We start from the raw sequence: 21,361 nt of genomic DNA on the forward strand, positions 1-21,361 counted from the left end.
ATTTGTAAAATACAGAATGGATGGATGGATGGATGGATGGATGGATGGATGGATGAATGAATGAATGAATGAATGAATGAATGAATAAAATAAATAAATATCACATAATTTTGTCATTTTTCCTCATATTCTTCTTCAATTCTCTCCCCCACCTCCCCAAACTGGAAGAATCTCTGACTGAATATTCCACTTTCATTTTAAGCATCAGATCTACTACAGATTATTGAATAAAGATCTTCACGGAAGTGACTATACCTACTTGAATGTTTAATAATAGGATTGAAGTGAGAATATAACTGAAGGGCAATGCAGAAGGGAGAAGGGTATGATTGAGGAACAACTGCTCTACCACCTCTTCCTCTACTGTTGGTCCCAAGTCAGCTTTTGCTCTAACTGTCCTCTTTTGCAATGGTTGCTTCAACTGGACGAACTGACTGGCACTTTCCTAGTATCATTGCCGGTTGCATTTTTCTTCTCAGTCTCCTACCTGCTGTCTTTGAAGGCATAAAAGGAAGAGGAATATGTGCCTATTGAATATGCAACCTTTTTTATATCTCACAGACACCACATTTCAATAAATGTATTTGAGTAGAGTATAAAATAATATTAGTCCCTTGAATAGGGCAAACTTGTGTAACTTGCAGAAGAACATAATATAAATATTATATTAATATTAATGTATATTCGTATTAATGGCTAGGTAAGTCACTTTACGCTTGAGTTCATCATCTTCTGGCTGAGAGATGTCAGGAGAAAGTCAGAGGAATGGTTTTCTATAGATACCTTTGGTATTGCCTACCTCACAAAGTTCTGCTTATATAATTAAGCTTAACAGCAATACATTGTTTGTATTTAATAGAAATATTATTTATTGTAAAAATACACTGGCTGGATTCCATAAAAATACATTTATTTCAAAGTTATAAATTATTACATAATTAAAGATAACGGGAGAAAATAGTTTACAATTCAAAAGTCAACAATAGTTGTATTTATTAAATAAATAAGAGAACAGACAGTATTTTAGAGAAGAGAATTTAGAAAACTGAAAAACAATCTGAGCTTTAAAACCTGGCTCATGAGAGAGGGATCTAGGCTTTGAATATTATGCATTTTTTTCAATAACAAGTTGTACATATTAAATATGTTTTCTTAATTGGAATAATACCTATAATATCAATTTACAACAGCTTATAGTAATTGTGGTAATTTGGGCATTCTTTATAATTTTAAAAATTATAAAGAATGCGTTCCATGCGCATTTGGCATTTAGTCATGTCGGCCACATGACCATGGAGATGTCTTTGGACAGCACTGGCTCTTCAGCTTTGAAATGGAGATGAGCACCGCCCCCTAGAGTCGGGAACGACTAGCACATATGTGCAAGGGGAACCTTTACCTTTACCTATAATTTTAAAACATTTTTTTCAAAATATATTATTTCATACAGCTTGGCCAAATTAAAAATCCTTGCACTTCTTGAATATAGGAAGGGTTGAAGGCTTTGCATTTGTATTTATTTCTTCAAAAAGAACATTCCTCGCATTCTCTCAGTCCTTCAAGGTCATTGCACAGCTAAGTTCCATGGTCATAAATTATTGTAATTCACTAGGATATTAAATAACAAGTGAAGAGTGCTATAAAGCACGATTCCTTGTTATACCTGCTATTCACAGAACAAAATGTACTGCTGTATTTCACTTACTGGTGTTCCTGGCTTACACTTATGCAGTTCAAACAAACAATCTGCACGATAAGTTATACTCATGATCCAATGTTGAAATTTAAGCCTTTTCAACTAATTTCCTTTTGAAGGCATGCACATCCTTAGAGCACTTCCAAAGAATATCTCCTGATAAACTATCATAGTTGCAAATTCTGTTCTAAACCACACAGAAGAAATTTTAACTATATGCACAGATGTTATAAGGAAAAGAGAAGAAAATGAAAAATGGCTCTTATTTCAGTAGAGTCCGTACTAAAATATAATAGTAATATACTATTATTAATATTAATATATATAATAATCTATAGTTCTTAACTGTGGCAGGGTAAGGTCAAGCAGACATTTGCCAAGTGTTCAGAACAAGGCACAGTGGAAACTAGTCATCTGTGCTGCTTTATACCTAGCTCTCAATGCCTCATTGAGAAGTATTCGGAACAAGGAATTTCAGCCTGGAAAAGGATGAAAGGAATATCACTGCCTAGTTTGTCATTCTAGAACAAGACACTGACCTTAGCAGAGAGTGTGGGAGGAACCTGTTAGCGAGAAGTGCCAGTGTGCTGCTGGCTGGTAGATAAACCAGGTAAACAAATGAGTTTGGCTTTGGAGCAATGCCTTATCCTTCCTCACCATCACCTGAAATGATCAGATCAATCAGTCTAATGGAAAGACTCGTCCTGGTTCCTCCCATCATTCTATGCAACTATAAAAAGTAATAAATTAGCGGATGGCCACAAAACGTCTTGTGGTGGTGATTTTCTGTTACGCATTCGAGAAATAACTTTCATAGCATATAAGCTGCATGGTATCTTTATCTTCAGATGAATTAAACAGCTTCAAAGATGAAAGGCAACATGGTGAAGTAAAGATGTGTCCTTGAATATTGTGCAGCATAACTCTTAATATTGACAAAAGTAGACAGTTAGTTCATCTGTAATTTGATACCTAGTTCACTTAACTGGAGCAATTCCGTCTCAGGTTTTGTTGAGAGTCAATGGATCTAAATTAAAGAGAGAGAAAAGAAGAAAAAAGAATTTGAGAATATCCACAAGTAAGCTGAGACGGAGAAGCTTCCATTATTTATTCATGAAAATACTTGCATTCCTCTATGCTAAAATCTTCCTATTCCTCTGAATCATACTTTGGCTGTCGAAACAGAAAGGATAATGGCTGCTTAATTTCCACTATTGTGTAACTGGAATAGAGACAATTGGTTATAAAGTCACTTTTGCATCACAGCAAGTGACAGCATTAGGGCACTTTAGTCCTAAAAGACTTACAGCCACACTTCTAAACAGATTTACAATTATTGTGAATTATGTCCCTTTTCCTCATTTCTAATATGCACACATGAAAATAGCAGTATATTGTTCATATGTTTCACTTCAAGGAATTGTTCTACCGGTAGTTTAATAAAGAATTTGTTTCATTTTGTTTCATTAAATATATTCACCTTAGAAAAACTTATTTGAAACTAAATAGGAAACTGTTGGGAGATGCACTTAATTGGGCTCTAGTATTCTTTCTTCATAACAAAATAAGCCTTTTCCCAATCAAAATTATGGTCCTAAAGCTACAGAACATTTATTCAGAAGAGAAATGATAAGGAATACTCAGAATACTTTCTTTTCTATGAAAAATAGCACTATAGGAGTTGGATTTGCATTAGGAAAAGATTACTATCATCCAATAAAGAAAAATATTTGTAGCTCAGAGTTTTAAAATGAGGGTTCCTTGGAACTTTCTAAGTTTGGTTCTTTTCTTGCAGATATTTCATTACCCAAACTAGGTAACCTCATCAGCACATATGTTATTATTAACACCTCATTACTATTAGCAATATAATCAGTATATGACCCTCATTACTATCATCATCATCATCACCACACACACACATCCACACACACAGGTACCAAGATCCTGTAATACAGCAGCACACTGGGTCAACTATGCTGTTATATATAAAGAATGTGAATATAAATATGTACATATATTCAGGCTCCCATTTTAAATGTCCTAACTAAGGAGTAGGTCTCATTGAAATCAAGGTGATACATACCTCTCAGAAAATATTATGTTAATAATTATAAGATTTGATTCTAAACTGTTTTGTGTTATGCAATACAAAACATATTTCAATTCAGGATATTCAATTAATCAAAACAATCGACTATGGAAAGACATGTGGAAATAAAATTGGTGAGTTTTTTAATTGCGGGAAACAATAGGAGATGGAGACGCTTTTCAAATTCAGTCCTATAGTTTCTGTAGGTATGACAAAAAGTAGATGTAAAAAAGGTGGGGAGGTGGGTTCTATACTTGTAACAAGACGGATTACTGTATCTAAATGTATCCTAGTCAGTATCTAGAAACAGAATCACATATATCACATATATTATGATATCGTTTGCATTGAGCATATGATAAGGAACATGTAAGATATCCTCTTTTAATAATCTGTCCAAGCATGATTTCAGCAATGTTGGAGAAATTGTGGAATAGTTATTTCAAATGTCATTCAAATCATGCGTTCAAAGAAGTGCAAGCATAATGAAGTAGCTGCACTTTACTTCCTATGCAATTGTTCTACTGTTCCCAAACCACTGCTTCCCAGAATAAATATAATGTCAGAAAGAGCAGAGTATTAATTTGGGGGAAAAATCATGTCAATACACCATGATGGAATTGTTGCTTCAGTTCAGGATCATTTCCGGAGTATGGGAGTAAAGAAACCTGGACCTGATAAATACCATTAATGGTTTATTTGATCAATAGAATACATAATTCAGTGTTTCATGCACAGTGTTCATTTTAATAACCAAAATTAAATATGTATTAAAATATGAAACGTTGATGCTGACTTAAAAATGAATTATTTCATTACAAACTATTTCCCTATCTTTCCAACTCTAAGAATGAAGCAATGAAGAAACAGTGCAAACATAAAAGGCAACAAAACAAATACTCCATTTTCAATCATCGTTAGCAGTTCTAGTCCTATAATGATTCTATTCTGATGGCTCATCTTAGTTGATGATTTTTCACAATGTATTTCATGGCTTCCATCCCTACATGAGACTTTATTACTATCACATAGGAATAAAAAGCCATAAAACACTAGAGTGAATTTATCTTGATCAGATGCCATACTGATTTTCTTCACATGATTTCACAATCATTTCCAAACTAACTGAGAATTTCATGCTACATTATTCAACATTTCAAAACTATATTGCAGTTGTTTAAAAAGCGCTCTGTCACAAATTAACAGCAATTTAGGCTTCAGAGAGATTGCTAACTGAACAGATAGGGGGACAGTCACCACACACAACCACTGAATTCACTGAATAGACAGGACACCACAAAAAAATAGCACTAGAACAGACATACAAAAGACAAAACAACTACAAACATATCCTTGGAAACTTGTAAGCATCCTAAACTTTTTCCTGTTTAGTTTCCTTAAATGGACACTGCAAACAACTCAAACATTTGAGTCAGAGGGTGCTACTCAGACAACAACCCTATAGATACACTAAAGAGGCTTTTCTCAATGTGGAGCTCTCCAAATGTCTTTTGTCTATGGCTTTCAAATCGCCAGTCAGTATAACCAATGGTCTTGCTGGCTCAAATTTCACACACTTGGAATCAAAAAAGATGAACTAAAGCACTTCTGATTTACACAGAAGTGATAATGCTGAGATGAAAATATATTACTTTCAAACATACCACATGGCACCTTCATCTATATCCAAATCCATGAAAATTCTAGCACCTACCTATCCTGCTGGACAATAAAGAAATAAAGCTGTTGTTTTCAAAATCAAGCTATGACTTCATAAATTCTACAATAAAGTACTTCAAAGAATCAATTACTATGTGTTTTTCCTGCTAATAGTCCAATGACATAGGTCTTTATGTTCATTGAAAAGAAAAGGTCTTACGTTCAATATCATTGGAAATAATTTTCTTTTTACCTTTCTATACAGCATGTGCTAAAGAATATCTAAAATGCTTCAAAGAATCTGTAATACTTTAAATAAAATAACTGATACTAACCTTAGCAAAATAATTATCTTGTTAATTGTTGTTAATAATTACAATGGAAAATCTACTCCATTTTATTGTTTTCTTACTCTTCTCTGGCTGCCTATCAAATCTATTTCTTGTCTAGCACAATATGATTAATACAAGTGAGAACAGGAAATTCATAAATGAAAGGTAGTGCATAAATAAATTAAATTATCATGCATAAAACATGCAAATGATTTAAAGACTGCATATGAAACCTTATTTCATTTTCATTCAACTGCATTTTGGCAGTCACTGATTAGGTCCAGATTAATGCACTCCCAAAAATATTCAATATGTTTTAAATATGGACAAAGACTTCATCTTTCTGTATATTATTTTATTTTGTTTGGGATGCTAATAACAAACTACAAACTTATTGCACAAACTTACTGCACTAAATGCTAGTTGCTAGATGCTTTCCAAGGTTCCTGCCATTTCGCTCTCCAAAATCCTGCTGTTTTACAATTCTATTATGTTTTAAAAGCAGAAGTTCTTTAGCAACTGCTGAATTACTAATCCACCAGATCAATGGCATTAGATACAAGGGAAGGAACATAATTTTTCATCCTTGTTTTATAGGATAAAGGTTGAAAAAAAGGTAAAGATTCCCCCCATCTAGTCATGTATTACTGTAGGGGGCAGTACTCATCTCTGTTTCTTTGCTGAGGGAGCCAGTGTTGTCCGAAGATGTTTCTGTGGTCATGTGGCCAACATAACTATACCCTAAGGCATATGAACGCTGTTACCTTCCCACCATAATGGTACTTATTCATCTAATTGCATTTTCATTCTTTCCAAACTGCTAGATGGGCAAGAGCTGGATGAGGAACATTTATTCCTGATAAGCCAATTATTTATAATATTGGATTATATTATGGTCTAAAATATTAATGTTCTAAAATATTATTTTTATTTCATTTTAAGCACCTTATGTAGTTTATGAAAGTTAACCCACTGTTAGATCTATGTTAGTGGTACTATTTTTAAAAATTATCAATCATATTTTACAATACAATGTCATAAGATTCATAAAAAATGTCAGGAAACAAATCTAATTCCTGTATTTCTAAATTCATGAACTTCAATAAAGAGACTTAAGCTCATTTTAAACATTTTCATGGAAATCAGCAGGAAAAAGAACTGTCCAGTGTTCTCATTCCAGCTTGGGTTTCCTTCTTTTAAAGATTAATCCTAGGTTGGCATGGTGATATTACATGGCTTAGATAGATTCAAGAAACTTCTTTTTTTTCCTTTGGCAAGAGAAGGAAAAGAGATAACTTTTGTGGGTTTTGTACTTCAGTTTGGCCAAACAAAATTCCGAACCAAAAATAGGATCTTAGGCAATTCAATTGTTTCATTCTTGGGGTCGATTTGAGAAATATAGCCCTTGGTTAAAGTTTTATTTCAATACTTTTACGCTGCAATGTCAGCCTTTTTTAAGGGAAGGAAAGAAATTATTTCTCTCAACTGCAGCCTGAAATGAAAAGGAGAACACAAAAACCTATAGGACACTAACCATAAAAAGCAGCCTCCTTTATTTATTAAGGAGGAATTGGCTGCATATTTCACAAAAAATAAAAAATAGTATCTTCCAAATAGGATGTCAAAAAGCTTGTTCTGATTATGTGGACAAAACATTTGTAGAAAAAAACTCAGTGCAATTTTCTGGCTTCACTGAAAACTGATTTAATATATTGTCAGGTATGTCATTTACATGTTCTTGCTACACGTGTATTAAAGATTAAAATTCAGTCTCAAAGCTCAACTTATACGCACTTATGTATTTCACTTGTTTTAGGAAAACTTGAAACTACAATATAACTCTAAGCCTCCTTTTGAAAAATGTAGTCTGTAAACAACACAAACATTACCACAAAGAAGCAAAGACATGTACAAAGACACATACACACATTCACATAGGCACACACATTTATTAAGTCTCTCACTCTGAGAGCCTTCTGAGGGCTACTTGTGCACATTTGCATATATTAAATTAATTGCCATAAAACAGCATAAGGATGATATCTCCCTGTCAACACAGTGACAAATGTTCTGACAGCCTTTTAGTCTAGAAATATGCTGGTGTAAATATGCTTAAATTCTTAGCTCCTAAAAGAGAAAACTATTGTTGGATTTCAATGCCACAAGTAACCTCTAAGAATATTCACCTTGTGAGACCATTTTTGAACCAGATCTTTGGCACTTTACAGAAGTATCCACAGTATTTATGTGCCTTTTTTTCATTTTCTGCTTTGTGGGTAATTCTCTCATCATACTTGAGCCTGGCAATTTCTTCAAAGCTTCCTTTTAGGTGTGGCAGAGTCTGAAGTGGATCTTTTGTTTCAGGAATATATTGCTGAAGCTGTCAGAGAGAGAGAAAAAAATCTGTGATAAAGTGAACTTTCTAAGTCTGTATGTAAACATATTTTAGACCGTTATATACTGCTGATGGATGAAGCAGCCTGTTTACCTTGGAAATAATAGTCTTTTCTTCTTCAAATCATCATTCAGACCTGAATGTCATCCAGAAGTGATTTTTGCCTTCTTCAACTTATCCAGCATCTGGGGCCATGAGATAACTCTCATGGCACACTGGCTCTTTTACTGACTCCTTCATTATTAGCCTCCTAGTGAGCGAGACAGAATACAATGAATGTAATAACCATACTTCACACAACAGGCCCTCTCTCGCTTTTAAATTGAAAATCCCCTTATTACAAAACAAGGGGTATTCTTTTTCTTCTACCTTTAGATAGGTCTGCCACATTCATAGGATTTTACAAAAACGCAGCTGCTGTTTAAACTAGAGAGAAATTGCATCCGCTAGACAGTAATTCTTCTTAGCCTGAATTGTACTGTTTTTCTAAGTAGTTGGTCAGGGATTGTCTCTCTCCTAATGTATGTTCTGTTCTCTGTTTGTGTATTAGTGTGTGGGAAAAATAGAAATATACACATATTTTGAATTCAGCATATCAATGACTATCCTTGTGTTTTACATAGTAAATAACTGTAGAAATTGAGCAGATATCAGAAACTGCAAGTAATGAATAATCCTTCAAAATTTTTAAGGTTTTTAAAAATCTTTCTCTCTGTGTATATATGCAGATTATAAACACTACAAGGACATTTCAAATGATGAGTGCATTTCTTAGCTGGAACATATATTACTTAATGATCAAAATGAATACAAGAACTGGAGCAAAATCAGACTCCTTACTATAGCAGCATCCTAAAATATTTTTTTAACTCAAATTCAGATTTGTCTTTCTGCTTGTTCTAATGAGAGTAGCTGTTTCTTACAATGGGTTTGTTGCCTGCATCTGTTTTAGTGCACCATTGTAAACAAATACATAGCAAAAAACAGTAAGATGTAATACTGTAACTATAGCTATTACTTAGAAAAAGCTTGCATTTTTAAAAGAAAATTGTCAGAATATTATTTGTAAACAGTATGCTTCTTTAGGTTCTGTGTGCTAATATTAGGTGGCATCTCTAGCTTTCTAGCTGAAGGTATGTATTCACTGTAATAACAGTGCTAATAGGATGCTGCAGTAGGATGCTGGTTTATTTTTCTGAGTGCAAGATGTTTTAGCGGAGTGTATAATAAATAATAATTCCATATGGAGTTTCTTGATCACATCATACTTGGAAAAATGGCAAAATGTTTGACTTTACATATTTGCAAATTGTACATACACAAAACCTTAAGCCAATGTCTGAATGAATGACATTGTTTTCTACTGAGGTGGTGAAAAAATAGAATTCATTTTTTACAATCCTGGTTTATAAAATTATAATGTGAATCTAGTTAAATGTAGCTTAGTCAATAAAACATGATTTAAGTTGTTTTGTACTGTAGAGCAATGGCTTAGAAGTTAAAAACATTAAGCTTATCATTTGGAAAGCTGACAGCCCAGGATTCAAGACGTAAACACATGCGATAGGGTGAACTCCAGTCCTCGCACCAGCTCCTGCTCACCTAGCAATTTGAAAGCATGGAAATGAGAGTACATAAATAGGTACCATTTTGGTGGGAAGAAAACAGGATTCCATGCGCATCGGCATATAGTCAAGCTGGCCATATGACTACAGAAGTGTTTTCAGACAATGCTGGTTCCCTTGGCTAAGAAATGAAGATAAGTACTGTCAGAAACAACTGGATAGGGGAAACCTTTACCAAAGATATATTGCACTTTTTATATCTAAAATCTTTCTTCTTCTTTTTTTGTTAGGATTGCTGTGGACTGTATAGCACTTTTTTAAATTTAATGTAACACTCACCGTTATTATAAATAAACTCTGATAACCTGTGCAGATGTTTCTGTAGTCCTGAAATCTTTTAAATAGAATTGCAAAGGACTGAACCCTGGAGTTTGAACTATGTTTTCTACGACTGAACAATAGATGTTCTCCAAATATGATGGTACAAAACTATGATTATCATTCTAACTCACAATACACAGAAATCACTAGGTTTAAGGAAGAGGTTTTTCTCAGGCTATCTCTTAAGATACTATTTCATACACCGGTAGATGAAAGTATGTCTGAATGCAAAGTCTGGGTTTGAAGTACTCAAAAAGGGCCCATGAGTTTCAATGAACCCAGCAGCCCCATCTTGGTTCTCTGTGGGAACCCTACACTGTCTTGCTTTTGTTTTTCAAAAATACGTTTAATTAAAATAAAAAAATAGGAAGCTAAAATAATGTAAAGAAAAGTCATATCTCAAGTATAATATTTATTTCTAAAGATGCCTCTGAGCCAAAAATTGTGAATGTTGCAGTCTGGTCTTTTCGGAATTAAGTCTATTTTAGTCTAAATAAGTCTATTTTAAGTCTAAGTTCCAAGATATGTACAGGCTCCAGGCACTGGGCTACGACTTCAACAGTGTCTGTCACTTGGCAGCCCAAGGTCAAGATGTTTACTGATGGTACCTGACTCCAAATTAAGGAATGATCTCTTCCAGCATTTTATGTAGATCTTAAGAAGGAGAAAGAGTATGGAATTTTGCAGCACTCTACAAGCAAGTAGCTACAGCTGCAATTTCTCCCCACCGTCAACACTATTGAAACTGGCCACAGATTAAGACCACTACCACAATCTGGGACCTCCTACTTCCAACTCTGAAACTGATCTAAGGATTACTGTGACTGTCAGTATTGAAAGCAATTGAAAAAATGAGCACCAGGATGAATGTATCATTACAGTACCATCTAATTCCAGCTTCATTACAGATCATGAACAAGCATGGCCAATGCTGTCTCCATACTAAATCTTAGCCTGAAACCCAGATAAATCTTTTAATTAAGATAATCTGCTTCGTAAAGGGATCTTTGGAACTAAAGCCTGACTATCTTCTTTATAATCTTCCCTAATAAGGGAAATCTGGAGTTTGGACAATAATTGTTCACAGTCATTGGGTCCAGGAAAAGAAATATCACACCCTCTCTGAAAACCAAAGGAATCACCTTCTCACTTAAGGAAACCAACATCACCCCACAGACCCAATCATAGGTCATCCCCCAGGTGGCTTTCATCATCTAGGACAAGGATGATCTAACAGGCCACTAGGTCAACAAGCTGGAGAATCCTAAGCCACTTCCTTAGGAGTCACAAATTAAAGCTCTCAGAAAATTCCCAAGATCTTGCTTCAGGCCGCTTATTTAGACTTGAAAAGTCAGAATCCAATTGCAAACAAATCTGAATAACCTTCATCTCACAAATAGTAAGAATATTCCTCACAGAAGATCCTGCTACCTGTCCCTTCCCAACAGGATTTGGGTTACTTTTAATAATGCCAGAAGCTGTTGGCAGGTGCAATACAGTCATAACATTAAACAACAATAACATTGTTACTGTGATGTAATACCTAATATGGGTTCTTATTTGTACTCAATTGGATTAATTTTTTATCTTTCTTCAATAGTACTCCAAGTGTCTCTTCCTACACTTCATCTCCCAGAGGTTTCAGAAGTCCAAGATGTCTGCTGGGATTGATGGAGAGGGATTCAATCTGCATGGGGCAATCCAAGTAAAGGTAATCTCTACCTGTCTATTACAGGTTGTATCTAAGGCCTCAGCTGAAATGTCCACTGGACCCTTTGGGATAACTCCATGTTTCTTTTAGATTGCAGGCAGGTTCATCACTTGTCTGGGCTGTATCTTTAGGGTAATGATAAACAATAAACAATTGGAAAGTGATCTGTCCACAGCAAAGGATTGATACAAATGCTCTCCAAAACCAGATCATTTCTCAATTGTCTTAGAAATAAGATACATCTAACTTTGAACTTCCCAATATGCATTGGGCCAACAATGACTTGGGGCAGGTTCATAATTGCCATGGAGGCCACAAATTTGCAGGACCGCCTTCTGCCGCTGATAGCCTCCCACCGACCAGTACGTGCCTACAGAGAGGGACTCCTCAGGGTGCCGTCAGCCAGGCAATGTCGGCTGGTGACCCCCAGGGGGAGGGCCTTCTCTGTGGCAGCTCCTGCCCTCTGGAACGATTTGACCCCGGAGATACGAAGGATATCGGATCTCCCGGTCTTTCGCCGTGCCCTGAAAACTTTTCTTTTCCATCAAGCAGGGCTAGCATGAACCCCTTCCCCCTTTTTTAGTTTTTTAGTTTTTTAGTTTTAAATTGTCATTGCGTTTTAATTGAATTGTTTTAAATTGGGCCAGTTATGTAATTCTTTTAATAATTTTAAATTTTGTATTGGCATGTGTTTTAGTTCTGGCTGTTCACCGCCCTGAGTCCACTAGGAGAAGGGCGGTATACAAATTGAAATAAATAAATAAATAAATAAATCATAGTACATTTATGATACTGATTTGTTATTATTATTTGAAAATTGTCAGATTGGCTTGTTAGAAGGGGTAAAATATAAATTTGACAATTCTATAAAGAAAAAAACATCACCATGTATTTTATCTATAGATCACTGTACTGTAATTGAATCAGACACTTCCTGTTTATTTTTGAAAAATATTAATATTCAGTAGGAAATCAAAGCTTATTTATACAAGGAAAGTTTGCTTTTTTTGTAGGGCAAGAGAAGAATAACTTCAATAAACACGGTGACATTTGCACCCTCAGTACCTCAAAATGTGAATGGCATTGCCTACTGGAAAAATGCTATATCTTATCTGATACAATCTTACTTATCTTATTAATAAAACAAACAAAGTTATACAATGAATTTACACTGTGAGCCCATCATTGGGAACATAATGTCTGTCTTTCTGAATTCCTCAATTTGGATCCAGTTTTCTATCACATGCAGTAACTATATATTGCTGTGCCCTCAAGACCCTACTGTTCCAACAGGCGGGGCTGTCTAACTGAATGGTTTTAAATTGGGTTTTAATATTGGGTTTTTAAAATTTGGCCAAAACTATTTAATGATTTTAATTAATTTTAACTATGATATTGTATATTTATGTTTTTAATCTTGGCTGTACACCGCCCGAGTCCTTCGGGAGAAGGGCAGTATATAAATAAAATAATAATAATAATAATAATAATAATAATAATAATAATAATAATAATAATAATAATAATAATAATAATAAAATATAAGGAAATAATTCATATATAGCAGAGTTTCAGCCTACCAACAATCCATTTTCTTCCAAAATTACAAATGTCACAAATTCAGTTATACTGATACTGTTTCTTTGTTATGCATTTTTCATGATTTACAGTTTAATGAAACACTGAATGAAATTTACATTTTAAGAGAATCCTGGATTTCCTCATTTCCAATCCTTTGAGAACAGCTGTTATACTGGAAACAATGTACGAAACTATGTCTGGCTTGTGTTATGATTTCATAGCTAGGACTGCAATAGCACAATGAAGTTGGAATTGCAAAAGTTATGAATGAAGAGATACACTGAATTCAAATCTTTGAAATATTTGACAGGATTGTAGCTATATTTATGGCCAATATATTATTGGTGCTTCAATTTCAAAGATAGGGATGGAAGAGTTTGTTGTTCTGCTTTTGTCTGACTTATTTTGCCAACTACAAAGTCTGCCACATTGTTTCTGCATCTGTTTAAAATACTTTGCAAGAAAGATCACAGAAATATCTATATTTATTTTCCTGCATTTTTTCCATAATAAAATGCATTTACCTATATAATGTGCACATTTTTATCTGCATTCCATATAACATACATTTTCATGTTTATTACGTTATGTGTTTAAAAATTCAAAAAGTGAATATTTGGCAATGAATTTGAGAAATGAAGATTATGGCATTCTTTTCATATTAGATGAAGTACATATGCAGATACATGATTTTTTTCCTCCAAAAATATAAACATGGATTCCAAGAGTCCAGATTAAGTTATAGTTGTGGATAACTGGAAGCCACAGATTACATGTACAATAAGTATCAATCTAACTCAGAAGATTCAAGAAAATTATGTCAGCACTGAATTGGATAAGCATCCAAACAGACATTGGTTATATACATGGAGGAGTATCTAAAGGCTTATTTTTTTTCATTGATCTCTTTTCCTACACTGAGATTCAAAAATATTTACTATATAGAATACAAAGAATTGTATTGTCTTTTAAGTCTACATTGAATTTCTGTAGATCTATTTAGTAAATTGTATTTAATTTCATTTTTCTTACAAAAAGAAGAAATTTGACTAACATCCATTTGTGTGTCTCGTTTTTGGTGATTCACTTACACACCGAAGCATTGTGTCAATCACATTTGAACTCCCAAAATAGTAACTAAAGAAAAATTCTTAATTTTCTGGAAAGTGTAATGGCAGAACTACAGAATGAAAGGAATTGTATAAAATGAAAGAAAGCAAGTGAAGCATAAATCATGCAGGCTGGTGAAAGCTGTGATATAAGGTGAAGATGAAATCTAAAAGCATTTAGATTCAAGAAGCGTCTCCACACCCCAAAGAAAAGCATACCAGCATAATTTCCCATGCTAAAATCACTTTTAGGAGAGTGGAATAAATAGTGGAAGTTTCATAGTTGCAGCTTTCAGACCAGCAAAATCTGAAAGGCATATAGAAACAAAAACAGAGACACACACCAAAATTAGATGCATGGATTGCAGTATGAAAAAGGCACCAAGGCTATGATAAGGAAAAGAAAAAGAAAAAAGAAAAGAAAAGATTTTCTGAGCTAAAATTGAGGCCTATCAGCAGGAGAAAAAGATTAAACTGTATTACCTCTAGTCACTGAGAAGTTCCCCAGACAGTTTGGATGTAATTTGAAAAGATCGGGGGGTGGGGGCGGAATCTTTTTCTGCATTACGGCTATATGGTTTAAGGGTGTGCATTCTGAGGTGGCAGCTCTAATCACTTTTATTGACTTGCTATTGAAAGATAGAGATGAGACATGGCAGATAGATAAAATAGCTCATGCCGTATTTTTTCAGAAGTTTTATAATTTCCTTGAAAATACTGTGAATATTAAAGATCGTTTTAAAATACAAATGACATATACTCAATGATATAAGTTTAAGATTAAGATATAAGTAAAATTCACGTGCATAACTATTTCTCTGTATGAAATTTTAAAATAAATGGGATGGACCTTTGAATTTTAAAAATAGAAACCTGGCATTTTCTGATTCATTTACATATGTCACTGTTTTTAACATAGCCACTTTCATTAATATATTCTATATAATAAGTATACTTGACCTTTTTAAAAGAAAAGTATTTTAATTTATACATGATTCTAGTTCAATAAATCCAGTGACATATATTCAATGCATAAGTATTATGTTTAGATATAATTTAAACGAAGTAAGATTTAGTACACATAAATTGCATTACCCCCATAAGCCTTGATGAAGATTAATTAATATAAGATTTTCTTTCACTGAGAAGAATTTGTCTTGCAATTGTAACACAAAATCAGTATTCACTGTTTAATTGTTCCAAGATATTTTTAATAGACTTTATAAAGCAAGGTTCTGACTTCATCTGCTGCATTGTTATGAAATGTGACTAAAAGGTCACTAATCATTTTTCACTTGAATATGGAAGTTCAGATTTCAGGTCTTAAATCTTAAATAAAATATCAACAACAACAAAAAAGAAGAATTAAAGGCTTGCTTTCAAAACAATACACTATATGTATGTGTATATGCATTCATATTCATTTTATAATACTGAAAATTTAAACAAGCGTCCTATCCAGATTGTCCAACAAAATATCACATATGTTGTATAGTTATCTATAGTAAATTTATGCAGATTTCATCAACCATGCTATTGTCTCTAGCTATTGTTTTCAGATAACATACTCAATACAGTTTATTGGGAACATATTTGATAGAATATTATGGATCCATCACATGATTCACTAGGAACCACTGCTGTTTATTTAAAATTTGTTTTGGTGTTGTCAAATCACCTGTCAGCAACATTAATCTGATGCTATCCTAGTCTCTGAAAGGACATGAGAACCGTACAATAAATCTTATCTAAGCCAGTGGTATCTCTTGGTAAGCTCTACATAGCTACAGGGAGGAGTAATCACAGGCAAATATGGACAAGGCGGTTGAGTCATCCTTTAATTTAAAACTCACCTTTCATTTGAGTATGCAATGCAGTTTACATAAGGGTGTCCCCTCTTAATCAGCATAACAGCAAATCCTGTGTGGGACAGACTGAGTTGGAAATTGGAATATAACAGCCTAGGTCAGTGGTGGCGAACCTTTTACTTACTGAGTGCCGAACAGGAACGCGCTTCGTGCCTTGCACAAGCTCACATGCCATCCGCGGTAATGCGTGGCTCCTCCCCGTGTGCTGCATGCGCAACTGCACCATCTGTGCATGCGCACAGCTTTCGCATACACAATGCATGTGCGCAAACGCTGTCTGCACATGCACGCACAATCTCACGTGCATGCACAAATATGCACACATGTGTAGGAGAGCTCCGAAGACCAGCTGGATCCCCTGAATTGCACGCATGCACACCAGAAGCCTGAACACCAGCTGGGGCGCGCCCACATGCGCAGTTTCAGGTGAGCTTGGTGACGGCTCGCATGCCCGGAAAAATGGCTCTGCGTGCCACTATCAGCACACATGCCATAGGTTCGCCAACACAGACCTAGATCATCCATGAGTTCTGTAGTTCAACATGAATCTACGTCATCAGAATCCAGCACTTTAATTACTCTGTCCAAATGCTCTAATTGCTTTAATACATTTCTTTGCTACTGCAGTCTACATGTCAGGAAAAATAGCAAATCATAATATCTAAATCTTCTAGAAATACCCAGGAATATTATGCTAATTAATGCCTGAATCAATGCTTATGTTATACTCCTAACATACTTGCTATTTAAGATCCAGATGATGAATGTCATTCTTTTCCTTGTCCCTTGTCCCCTCCCCCAAAAGTAATTTCAATAAAAGAAAGAGCTTTTCAGGCTGCAGAACCCTGGGTAGGAAAGCTTCCTGTGACAAGCCAGTGTCAGTCTGCTATTCCTCAAGGCCATTAGCCACGTTTTAGCATTTTCCAGAAAAGTGCAGTGGAATAATGCTGAGAAGTATTGAATATGGACAGATGAGAGCTTTAGTATAGGAGAGCTGTTGGTTAGAAAGAGGGCTGCTTTTTAATGAGAAGCTTACAGTGAAGGGGCTGGAAAGTGGGGGAAAGGAAAAGAAGGAAAAGACAAGAGAAATAGCAAACATAAAGAATAGTCCATTAAGGGTTAGGGTGGTTGTGGTGGCCAGGACCTGGAAAGCAACTGAGTGAAATCAAGAAGGGGAATCTGGATATGTCTGGTAGAAAGAAAAAAATAGTCCCTGCATTCTCCCAGAGGAAAATCCCTCTCCTAGAAGAGGTTGGGAGAAAGAAGAAGGCTGAAAGAGCAAAATGGTGTCCTGTCAACAGAAGATGAGGAACTGCTGTGCCTACTGAGACCCACTAACCTCAGGTTCAGATGCTTGTTGAGAAAAGTAAAGCAAGTGACTTTGGGGAAAGAAATAGGAGAGAGAAGGAGGGGATATAATAAATGCCTTTAGATTGAAGCTGTAGACGAAACAAGAAGGTGTTAACAGACATAAATAATAAAGGAGAGCAACACTAAGCACTACAACTTAGTGTTCAGGCAGAAAATCCTGTATAGTTTGTACATAAATATGTAATAAAGCCCTTCCTGTAATAAAAGCCTGATCTCCCCCCGAGTTGCCATCATTCCTTATAAAACAACCTAAGACACTTAACCAAGAGGCTTCTGATTCTCCCTTAATATCTCTCAGGCACCAAGGGAAAACTTCTTTATTCAGCCAAACATTTTGATATTTCCATGATGCATGTTTGCCAGTTTTATTTCTGTTTTTTATAGCTGGAAAATTGGAAGCTGCTTTCTACCAAGGTGACTCGTACCATAAATTACTGTATTCTGATGCTAATTTTCTGATGTAGGCAGAAATAAATTAACAATATCCTAAACTGATAGCTCTCCCCTTTCCCCCTTTTCCCCTCTTCCACTCTTTTTGTGAAGTTGGAGGGAGAGAGAATGAAAGTGGGCAAGAAGAAAAATAAAATTCACAGGGACAGAGAAACACAGGTCTGGCTATTTTTTTTTTCCTTTTCTCCATTTAAATCATGGAGGGCCCTGTTTCCTCCTTTAACAAAAGAGAAGAAAAAGTGATTGATGCAAATTGAGATGCTCACTTTGAAAATGAATATGACTGCAAGAATCTGGATAATCACTAGATGACAGCAAGACTTCCTGTATCATTTTTGCCATATATAACGGCCTCAAGTTTTCTGTGGCCTTGTTTTAATAACTAAAAAATGAATAGAGCAATATTTGTTTTAAAATAGAAAAAAAAGGTAAATATAAAAAAGGTAGGAAAGAATCCTTGTTTGTAGGAAATAAATAATCCATAAACTCTAGGAGCATTATTTATCCTACCTAATCCAAGCTTTTTAATGATTTCATGTGCGTATTATTTTTGTTTACTCTTTCCACTGTATGTTTTGTAAACCACTGAGTATCATCAAAGGAGTGGGTATCAGATAAATTTAATAAATATGTACTTTTAAATAATTACCTTTAAATAGATAGAAAAAAATAAAGATGTACAAAAAAGTGACAAGAATATTTTTAAAAAATACAAACTGCATCATCCTCTAGAGAGGGCTAATTAATGGGATCAAGATAGAAAATGAATTTAACTGTTTGCCCTTTGCTGTAATATTGAAGAAAAATTAGCTTCTAAAAGTAGCAATTACATTTCATATACTTTCGGGGATAAATTGCTGTTTTACAGCACTTGAAAATTTGGGCTGTACTTAATCCTTTAAGGGTTCTTTTAAATATCACTGCGTATATAGGTTAGTTTTCCACCTTTTCTTCAACGAATTCTGTTATAATAAAGGGATAGGTTGAAAATGAAAATAAGAATAGACATTGTATTAACAAAAGTGAAAGTATGTGTATTCGATCTGCTTGCTAATGCAATATATTATATAAACTCATGAAGAACCGGCTCTTCTGAAGTAAAGGAACACAGCAGGAATAGAGAAGTTTTTAACAATGTGTAATAGTGTGCTTTGAGGCAAGAAAAAGGTCAGGCATTAATGGTTAGTACCTGAATAAAGTGGACTGCAAACAATGTTGGAGGACATGTTGACATTTCCTACAGAAAGTCTTCCTAACAGGTGAATTGGCTATCTTCTTTTCCCAGGATTGGATTATGCTTTGTTCCAGAAGCACTTGAAATATTCCAGGGCAGAGGGAGGGTCTTTTGTTTCTGTTTGGAAGTTATTCTAAAACTGTATTACAGCTGAATTAATGCTGAATAATGCTTTTGATATGCCAGGCTAGCTTTTCTAGTCTTAGCATATGAATAGCTGATCAACTGGATAATAAATTGTTGATCTGTAATTAAAATGATAATTGAATATAACATGAGGAGATTCTACAGTGATACACATTACCATCAATATTTCCAGATTTAATTATTAGCAAAAATCTTCATTAAATAATTCAGAAAACTATTTAACAGTATAGTATATGGATTGAAATAAAAAACAGAAACAAAAGAATCATTATTGGGGGCTTTGAAGAAAATGTATGCTTTACTAACAGATTGCATGTTTATATATTTTAGCATCAATTTTCCAACTAAAAAACCCAGTTATATTTGAAGCCAGTTAATACAAAGACTTGCAAAACAGTTGCATAAATCTTTTATTTTACCAAATCTTTTGTGATTTGGATGCAGGCGTTTGTATCAGGTAAATAAGTTTTTAAAAATCATATTTGGTGACATTTTCTGTGCCACCAGATTTATTAATATTTAATTTATCTTGAAAGAGAAAATATAATTATTTGCCACTCACCAATTACAGTTGGTATATTAACATTTCATTCAAAATATCAATGCTTGCAAATCTATGCCACAATATAAATCTTTCAAGTAAACCATTCAGTTTTTGAGAAAAATGAAGCTAATACAGTACATTAAATATTTTTCTTGACTTTTTTTTTCTAAATCTTCAATGTCAATTGAATAATTTATTATTTCATAGGAAAATATAGGAGATTTAGGCAGAAATCACCGTTATTTATAGCTATCTATTGATCGACCGATTGAGTGACTCACCAACCTATCTATTTTTAAGCAATTAAAAATAAAACTTCAGAGACAAGACTGACAAAGCTATACAAACTTATACCAGCAAAGGGGTGATAAAAGATAAGTATATTAACAGTATCTCTCAATCCACACAACTTGATTATCCCAAATTGACTTTCTTCATTTCACTTAAAATATAATCAACTGCTTGGAAACAAATCCAAGTATCTGCTTAGACTAAGAAAAAAAGACCCTCAGGTTACTATGGTTTTGATGCTTATGGATGAATTTTATACAATATAATACTTTTGAAATGGATATCTTTATTAAATTACTTTTAACATTTTTCAGTGGCATCACTGATGTAAACATGAGCTGAGTGTATACACAAAAAGTACAGAAATTTCTTCAGTTTATAAAAAGGGAACGGTAAATGGCAATACATAAATAAATAAATTGCATAGGCTTTCTTCTTAGGCCAATCTTATATCTTACCACATGATTGGCTAATTGAGGCCAATCTTGTGGTAAGATATAAAATAAAAACAAGCCAGACTATGAAATTATTGGATTTAAATAATCCAAGGTATTTACAATATATTTATATTTGAGAAGGTGCATCTAGATGCCAATTTTTCCAGCAATCACATTTCTTTTCTCACAGATCTCCAAATCTACTGGACTATCAAAAAGTTGTATTCTGAATTATCACATACTATTAATTATTACAACTTTATTTTTTTTAAAAGTGCTACTTAAGTTTTACATTTAATTTCATTACTTCATTAGTAGTACTAACAGATACGCCATCTGAAAGGCTTTGTTGTTTTGTAAATAGGCTGTATAACCAATTTGAGTTTCCCAATAAAAACCCTGTTAATATATCTACAGGATTGTGTGTGTGTTCATAAAGAATTCAGATCAGGGACTATTGTTTTTGCATTATTTTACATTATGTAAACAAATAAGATT

General features: G+C 34.1%; 1 long non-coding RNA gene across 7 annotated transcripts in view; it reads right to left on the bottom strand.

Annotated features, from left to right (window-relative positions):
• Positions 1–890: 890 nt before the first annotated feature.
• Positions 891–21,361, bottom strand: part of LOC117655539 (uncharacterized) — a 94,309-nt gene continuing 73,838 nt past the window's right edge. For all 7 annotated transcript variants that reach the window (XR_004588706.2, XR_004588705.2, XR_004588708.2 and 4 more), the window contains 4 exons: positions 9,821–9,920; positions 8,268–8,424; positions 7,966–8,159; positions 891–2,723 (listed from right to left, as the gene is read on the bottom strand). This is a non-coding gene — a long non-coding RNA (uncharacterized LOC117655539). The remainder of the gene's footprint in view (positions 2,724–7,965; positions 8,160–8,267; positions 8,425–9,820; positions 9,921–21,361) is intronic.

Source organism: Pantherophis guttatus, chromosome 7 (assembly GCF_059756535.1).
Source record: "Pantherophis guttatus breed Tessera chromosome 7, ASM5975653v1, whole genome shotgun sequence".
NCBI lineage: Eukaryota > Metazoa > Chordata > Lepidosauria > Squamata > Colubridae > Pantherophis > Pantherophis guttatus.